The sequence below is a fragment of the Manis pentadactyla genome, chromosome 8, assembly GCF_030020395.1.
Source record: "Manis pentadactyla isolate mManPen7 chromosome 8, mManPen7.hap1, whole genome shotgun sequence".
NCBI lineage: Eukaryota > Metazoa > Chordata > Mammalia > Pholidota > Manidae > Manis > Manis pentadactyla.
In genome coordinates, this window is record NC_080026.1 from 130,778,085 (window position 1) to 130,787,206 (window position 9,122).

The 9,122-nt window shown below is 40.1% G+C and overlaps 1 long non-coding RNA gene across 1 annotated transcript in view; it reads left to right on the forward strand.

Moving 5' to 3' along the window:
- The window catches only part of LOC130684665 (uncharacterized), an 86,529-nt gene extending 77,625 nt beyond the window's left edge, over positions 1-8,904 (forward strand). The window contains exon 4 of the long non-coding RNA XR_008999038.1: positions 8,414-8,904. This is a non-coding gene — a long non-coding RNA (uncharacterized LOC130684665). The remainder of the gene's footprint in view (positions 1-8,413) is intronic.
- Positions 8,905-9,122: the final 218 nt, after the last annotated feature.

Here is a 9,122-nt window from a genome sequence, read left to right on the forward strand (position 1 = left end):
GAGAAGTCATGTGAGGTGCAAGAGTCAGAACCCGAAGAAAAACTCCTTCCCTCCTCCAGTAATGCCTCTCCAGCGCCCTCTATTGACAAAGTTTGATATGCCAGCAGGCAAAGGAAAAAGTGTCAGGGCTCTCTGCATGTTCTCAGAGCAGGCAATTAAGGGTGCATTTGGAACTCAGGGGCAACAAATTGATAATTGTCACAGGATGACTCACAGTTTCAGTTACTCCAAGAGTTTTGTCATACTCAGGTAACTAATGTTCCTATACCGATGCTGTATATCCAGCTGAATGCAGAGCCAAAGATTTGCTGGCATTTAGGGTAGCCTATCCAGAGACATGGAATTTTAAAAGAGCAAAGGAAGGAAAACATGATGGAGGACAATCTGAGGAAGCAGGTTACCACAAGTCAAAACTGTGTTTCCTTAATTGCAACCTCTTGCCCCAAACACTGAATATGTGCTCATGAGGTTGTACAGTCTATAACGTGACCCAACTGCAGTGTGGTGTTCCTGGATTTTAATCTCCTGTACTTCCTTGTTCATAAAGTTTGGTTTGTCTGAATCACAATATTTACAAGTTAAATATTTAAAACCTCAGTCATCTTGGAATGAGCAAGTACTTAGTGCCAATATGTTCCTTTCATAATGAACTCTAAACTAGTTCAATAATTAACTTTAAATGATAATTACTTATGAAGATTTTTAATTATTAAGAGGAATAGATATCAAAAACTGCTCCAAACTAATAGTTTTAGATAATACGAAGTTATCATCTTTCTTTTTTTTTAACCCTTCTAGAAGGTTCTGGTTCTGCAAACAAGTAAAATCCATCTCTGAGAAACTTACTGAACATTTAAGGACAATGAGTCAGAGCCATAGAGTAAGAGAGCTGGCTGAGACCTTGGGGGCCATTCAGGTATTTCCACCTTTCCTATCACAGATGGGGAAACTAAGGCTGAGGAATTGCCCCAAATCACATAGTAACTGAATGGCAACACTGGAAGTCATTAGATCTAAGATCTTGCAATTTTCTCTAAACCTCCCATATGGCTGCCACAAAAAGAAATTATGCTGCACTCTGCATTTTTTGGACTAGAGCAGAGGATGTCAGGAAGGAGGAAGAGGGGAAAGAATCTAGTAAAGCCTGCTTCTTGATGAAACTCTACCAAGTGCCCTGCTGGAATCCCCCTTGGAAGAGGTAAGTTGAAGAGAAACCATTTTTCCCATTCTCCTTTCTCCCCAGTGGCCAGTGTCAGGAGGGATCACATACAAAACACTTGAACTGTCTGAATTTTGAAAGGAAACACCTGAAGAGATAGCCTCATCTTAGTCTGATGTAAGAGGTGAGAATTTGGATCAGACTTTATTCTTCGTTTTGCTTTCTTGTTTGTTTCTTTTTGTAATTTGGTTTGTTTTAGACATTTGGAAAGATGGACTGTTTGGGCAGGATGGTCATGCACACCTAAGGAAAGAGTGAACTATTGGTGAGAATTATTAACTAACCATAGTTTGTTCATCTCTCAAACTTACCCAGGAATTTGGATATAATCAGGACGCTCATTGTGTATTTATATTTTTAAACCATTGTAAATTCTTTTTCCAGAATCAGGAGTTTTGATTTAGCCTTCTAAAAAGCCATTAACGTATGTAATTCATAAGTATAGATGTACCAGAACATTAGGGTATTTAAAAAGTATGAACCTTAGTTTCCTAAGGAGAAAAAAAAAGATTTTTCATCAACTCTTAGACTAGTAGATCTGGAGGGAGGAGAGGGTGAGATCTTTGAGATGATCTGTCCCAGCTCTACTCCTTTACTAATGAGGAAAGGAAGACCTAGTCTAGGTCACCTGATTTTTATGCAGTCATTCAGCCATTTGGAGGTAGGACAGTTGTCCAGCTGAAATGTGTATGCTGGTGTTGCATGCTTGAACAATCATTACCGCTGTTGTCCCCCTAACCCCCAATCACCACAGACTTCTAACTTTAGATTTGGGAGATTTGGGGAGCAAAACAGAGTAGCTTGTAACCATAAAGTTTGAGGACTCCATGTTTTCCAGACAACTGTCAAGGTCTGTTTGCTTTGGATGTTTTAAGAGAAATACACTGTTCAGGCAGTTCTCTTTCTTAAGGAAAGAAGTTATTTGGGTCATAAATGCCCTGAGTATAAACTAGGGATAATAATAGCCCACCCTTTTCACACTTAGTATAAAGATTAATAACTGTTGGTGATGGGCAGAGGATAGAGGGATGGAAACAAAATTCATATAGGAATTCCTTTTGAGGTATCATTCCTATGATTTCAATGACACCCTTACACTTGGGGATCTTGAGAGTAGCACCTGCAAGAGCTTTAAAATTAGGTGAAAGAGGGAAATCACTGTCTCTCTGCCTAATATATTGAAATATTGAAGTAGTTCTCTTTCATATCTTAAGGTTGGGGAACCTTTTGAAGATTGGAGTTTTATTCCTCCTTTCCCAGAAGCCCCTTTCTCTTTTCCCCATCCTGTCTTGGATTTGAGATAATCGTATAGGATTGCATCTACAAAAAAAGAACCCTTTCTACTGGTACCTGGTGACATCTACATTTACTGCTGCTCAAATAAATACTGTCTCATTGCATCAGGCTGTCCAAACAGGCTGGGGCACTGATGGACCACAGAATTATTTCCTCTCATACTGAAGAACTGGGCATGAGACCCAGCAAGAATATGGACCCAAGAGCCTTGTCCATCCAGCAGCCATGCCAGAAGCACCAACTAAATCTAAAAACCACAGATTCAATTAACTAATCCCTCTTTTAGATGTGCCAAGAAGAAATAATCTTGTCAACTACCCCCTTTGCCATGAGCCTTGATCCAAAGCTCAATATGCTTTTGATTTTCCTAGAAAAGAAATGTTATTTCAAGGCCACTCCCTGTTTTCCACATTCTTGACAGAGGTATGTTTTTAATACTCTCCACAACATTTTACTGGTGGGACAGTATTTGTGTTTAATTTCTGTACAGTATTTTAGTTGGCCTCATCTATGTTTTCATAATTAATTGAATATAAAGAACTAGACTCATCGTAGAGGACATTGTGGGTAATTGTGCCCCAGGAATTTTTTTTCCTGCTGTACATATTGGAAGACTCATCTTCCCATTCTTGCCTAGTCACCTGAGAACCTCAGCAGCAAAGATACTAAATTCCATCTTGGGAAATAACAGCAAAACTATTTAGTGACGTTCCCCTTGGATAAATGCTAAACAAGACTTGCGCTTCATGACAAACTATCCCCCAATCATACGCGTGGGATCACAGCTCAAAACACACTTCCTCAGAGCAGTTGGGGTCCTACAAAGTGTTTTCCTAGCATTTTCTCTTTCCTCTATCTTCTTTTCCCTTTCCTGTCGCGTAAGAATCGAATCATTGGCTGATTTATCACAGAGCAAACAGGGCATAACTTGTGTCACTAAGATGGTTTTGGGTGACTTTTATCAACAACAGCCAAGGACAGAAGGAAGTCTCTTATTATGAAATTTCCTCAAGAGCCACGATGTTTTACTGGTTAAAAAATGTAAGCGTGAAAATGGCACAACAATGTAACTAACACCTATTCTCTCTGCAGGTTTCAGAGTATTACATTGATTGTGGTGCTGACAAGACAAATTGAAGATTTGATCTGGGGCACTCTTTTCTCAGTGAAAATACTATTTATTTGGAGAATGGTTCAGACTGACTGAGGTTTAATATGAAGAGAAAGGCTGCAAAGGACAGGCTGAATCAGGCACTGTATAATTCAGCACAAATCAAGAGCTGACCCACTGGCTTATTGACCCCTGACCTCTGGGCCAAGACTTCCAGAATGTTCTCCAGCATGGTGGTCATGGTGGCAGCTTTTGTTTACCTTCAAATAGGATGTTTTGAGATTCTATTGAGAAATAATGCTAGTTTGTATGGAAACCTTTCAAGTTGAAATTGTGTGTGGGTTTTCTGCTGCTTACAGAAATCTGAGTTAAAAGCAAGGCCTCTGCTCCCTACAGCTTGGGTTTAATAACAAAAAACAAAGCAACCATATAAACAGACCCTTTTTATTGACTGTAGGCCCCAACTTCTCCTTTCTTGAAACATGAGTCATTGGTGCATAGAACTTACACCATAAGCAGAAACCAGATCCGCTTAGAATCAGGAGTATCTCCAACACTAATTGGATTAAAAATCATGAAGCGTACTCCCAGACCGGGGCATTCAAATCAAATTAGCCACCATCTTATTTTTTAAAAATAAAGAATTAGTGCCTTGTGTGTACATTATCATCACAAGTTAACGAGGGCGGTAGCATGACTGGGCCTCTCATATTACCGGAACCCAGATACCACAAAATACCCTCTTCATTTTTTTAATGCAAAAACTGAGCTAGAATCTTAAAGGGCTACTGCTTAATTCTCCACTAACAGAGGATAATAGGAACTCTTCACTTTGCAAATGCAAAAATGGAAATCCAAAGAGGTGATGGCAAGCCCAAGATCTGACAGTGGTTTGGCAGCAGGCACACAGGTGCCCCCACCCGCTTGGTACTCCTGTTACTCTCCCAGTGTTTCCCCTTAGATGGACAGAAATGCATAGATCATTCCAAATTAGAGTGGAGCCTACTGTGCTTGCACTTGGTCTTTGGCCCAGTGAGAGTGGTATTGGAGTTTTGACCCCAGAACTCCAAGGCAATCTGTGTTGTGTTAAGCCACCGAATTTGTTACAGCATCAATAGAAAACTAATACCATTATCTCTCACTTCTTTCCTAAGAAAGTTCATAGGAGGGGGGGAAACATCTCCCCTCCAAATCAGACACCCAGTTGTGAACCAGAGTCCTTGCCTCCAAAAATGTTAGGAGAAGCAGGGGAGTTTGGTGCTGGTCAGATATGTGAAAAAATCATTCATGGTACATGCAGAAACTGACACCATACAAAAAACAGTGGACTAAAACCAGTGTGGCAATATCTAGAAGGTATATAAATAAGTTTTTAAAATATCATTTTGTATTGAGAAAAATGGGGCTACAGAAAAAAATCTTTGGCCTCCCAATTTTTTGGTGACCCAAATTTTCTACTTCCTTGGTTATTTTTTTCTGCCTTTTTTTTGACAGGTTCATTGAGATGTAATTCATGTGCCATAGAATTCACCTTATTAAAGTGTACCACAGTAGTTCTTAGTATATAGACAAAATCGTACAACTGTCCTATCTAATTCCAGAACATTATCATCACTTTAAAAAGAAAGCATGCATCCCTAAGCAAGAAACTGCCGGCCACCTTCCCCTTCCCCTCGCTCCCAGCCTAGGCAACCACTAATCTACTTTCTGTCCCTATAGATTTGCCTGCTGTAGACATTTCATACCAATGGAATCTTACAATATGTGGCCTTCTGTGTCTAGCTTGCTTCACTCAGCATAATGAAAACATGTTCATCCATGTTTACCATTATAGTACTTCATTCCTTTTTATGGCCCAACAATATTCCATTATATGGATATACCATATTTTATTTATTCATCATTTGATGGACATTTGGGTTGTTTCTACTTTTTGGCTGTTAAGAATAATGCTGATATGAAGTCACCTGCAAGTTTCTGTGTAGACATACATTTTCAATTCTCTTGGGTATACATCTAGGCATGGAATTGCTGGGTCATATGCTGGACAAAAAGTTTAGGTTTAACTTTTTGAGGAACTGCCAAACTGTTTTCCAAAGTTACTGCACCATTTTACAGTCCCACCAGCAATATATGAGGATTCTAATTCTTCCACATCCTCGTCAATACATATAATCGTCTGTCTTTTTGGTTATAGCCATCCTAGTGGGTATCAAGTGGTAGCTCACTGTGGTTTTGATTTGCATTTCTCTAATGGCTAATGAGGTCAAGCATCCTTTCATGTGCTTGTTGGTCATTTGTGTATCTTCTTTGGAGAAATGTCTATTCAGATCTCTTGCCCATTTTTTAAATTGGGTTGTTTGTCTTTTTGTTCTTGAGTGGTAGGAGTTCTTTATATGTTTTGGATATAAGTTCCTTGTCAGATATATGATTTGTAAATATTTTCTCCCATTCTGGGGATTGTTCTTTCGCTTTCTTAACAGTGTCCTTAGAAGTACAAAGTTTTCAGTTTTGATATAGCCCAATTTGTCTATTTTTCTTTTGTTGCCTGTGCTTTAGGTGTCATATCCAAGAAGCCATTTCTTAACCTAGGTTCATGAAGATTTATTCACGTTCCCTTCTAAGAGTTTTGTAGTGTTTGCTCTTATATTTTGCTCTGTGATCCATTTTAAGTTAATTTCAAATGTATGGTGGGAGGTAGGGCTTCAAATTTACTTGTTCACACATTGATACACAGTTGTTTCAGCAACTTTTGCTGAGAAGCCTGTTCTTTCCCCATTGAGTGGTTTTGGCAATTTTCCCAAAAATTAATTTAAAAAAATCAAATGGATTTATTTTTTGGCTCTTCATTATGTTTCATTGATCTATATGTCTATCCTTACACTGGTATCATACTCTCTTAATTACTGTAACTTTGTAGTAAGTTTTAAAATCAGCGAGATTGAGTTCTCCAACTTTTTCTTATTTTTCAGGATTGTTCTGGCTATTCTGGGTTCCTTGTCTTTCCATCTAAGTTTTTGGCAGCTTGTTAGTATCTGGGGAAAAAAATAAATAGGCAATGGGAATATTAATAGAGATTACACTGAATCCATTGGTCGCTTTGGGCAGTATTGCCATCTTAACGATATTGTTTTCCAACTCATGAACAATGTCTTTCTCTTTATTCAAATCTTTAATTATTTCAACAGTGTTTTGTAGTTTTCAGTGTAAAAGTCTTACACTATTTTGGTTAAACTTATTTCTGAGTATTTTCTTCTTTTTGATGCCATTATAAATGGAACTTTCTTAATTACACTTTCAGGTTACTCATTGCTAGTATATAGAAATACAATTAGTTTTATATATTGATCTTATATTCTACATCCTTGCCGAACTTACAAATTAGTTTTAATAGATTTTTAGTGGGATTTCTTAGAATTTTCTACATATAAGAGCAATGTCATCTATAAATAGAGGTAATTTTATGCCTTTCTTTCCAATGACTTTCATTTATTTTCCCTTGATAAAACTTCCAGTGCGATTTTGAATAGAAGTGGTAAGAATGAACATCTTTGTCTTTTACCTGATCTTAGGAAGAAAACATTCAGTCCTTCACCATTATGTTAGCTGTGGGTTTTTATAGCTACCCTTTATCATGTTGAGGAATCTCCCTCTTATTCTTAGTTTTTGAATGTTTATTTTCTTAAGAAATCAAAATTATACCCAGCCTAGAACTGTGCAGACTTCTGATTCTGTCAAACATCCTGTATATTCCAGAAGGGATTATCATATCTGATGCTCACAATGACAACTCCAAGATGAACAGATGAATCACTCAGTTCTATACCAGTGCTACATAAAACACTCTGATATGTTTTGGTCCAAAATGGTTAAGTAAAAAGCAAAGCAGGACTGCTCCTAGGGCTGATTCCTCTGCCTGCCCTTCCCCAGCTGACCCCGAGGTGCCGCCCCTCCCTGTTTATTTCAGTTGTCACTTAGAAGCAGCATAATCATTCTACAATCTTCCTAAGGAACACGTAAGTCTCAAACCTACACCTGGTTTTCTTCCAAACTGAAGTTCATCTCATCTTCCTTTTCCCCATATCTGTGGGTTTCTCTCTGCCGTTTCTTATTCCCATATTTTCCAGTTCCAGTGGAGAACAATACCTTGTCCTTGGGGAAGAGCCGAACAAAGAAGGAAACAAATGTCCTTTCCGGGGCTGCAGGGGGTTTGTTTGAAACTGGTGATGAATTCACTCCACGTCCCTCCTGGACTAAACAAGTCCACAGGGGGGTGGCTGGGAGCCTACTGGACCACACAGAAGTAGGATCTGTCCTCAGGCCACCGCTGTGGTGTGCCGTTGAGTGGCACCCGAGGGGCTGCCTCTTTGCTGGGCATCTGGAGCACATCAGCCTCTTCCTCTGTGTCCTTTGTGCTCTGAATGTAGCTGCCTCTGCCATGGCAATGGCAGGGGCCCCAGTTCACTCCTAGCCCACCTAGACCCACCCAGACTTCAGGCCAGAGACTGAATAAACACTCCCCTGGGTTTCCTGTATCCTGATTCTCTGCATGACTCACCACTCTAGAAGCCTGAGCAATTCTGTCATCTGGAGCCCCCAGGCTTGGATCTGTGCACAAGGCAACCAGCTTTTTGTCCTCGGAAGGTGCTGGGAAGCCCTGACTGGAGTAGGTGTGGCCTCCTAAGTTACCTTACCTGAAGTCTTGGAGCACAGTAGGCTCCCCAGCGTTGAGTGAGAAGTCTTTGCTCAGTTTAATCTCTTACTTGTGGACTTCTGCTCCTGCACAGGCACCTGCAAGTAGGACAAGCGGTCTCACGATGTTTAGAGTCTTCGTAGCAGCCATGCTCTACAGCTGCCCGAGCACCTTCTGGCAGCAGAACCCAAGTCTCCTTTGAATGACGGCTACTCCCCGTCTCTCTGGGCATGTGACTCAGGCTGGTCAGTTCACACAGTTTCATTTCTGGTCAGTGATTGCTGCAGAGATGGCTCCTAACCCAGCTGAGTCCTATCAGAGTAAAGCCTGGGACTTCAGAAGCTAACAGGATGAGATGTGCTCTTTTCTCCACAGCCTTTAACCTGAAAGACATTGAACCCTGGAGCTGCTGGCGCCATCTTGATTCACTGTATAACCCAAATACAGTCCTCATGAAGGAAGAAGGCTAGAGCTGGGGAACAAAGATACTGTTTGACCTTTTATGAGCTCCAGGATCATGCCATGCCTAAAGTCAGTGTATCGCCTGAACTTTTAAATTGCATGCATAAATAAATCCTCTTTTTGCCTAAGCCAAGTTGGGTTAGATTTTCTATCATTTGCATCTGAAATATTCCTAAAGGACACAATCACTTTGCCTGTAGATATATGGAAGGCTCAGGCCCTGCTCCCCTCTACCCCCCACCAGGCAAGTCTTCCTTCTTCATGATCTAAGTCTTCCCCATCCTTTAGAGTACTGCTCAAACGTTACCCGAAGCATCTCATGATTCCTCCGGTCCTTACTA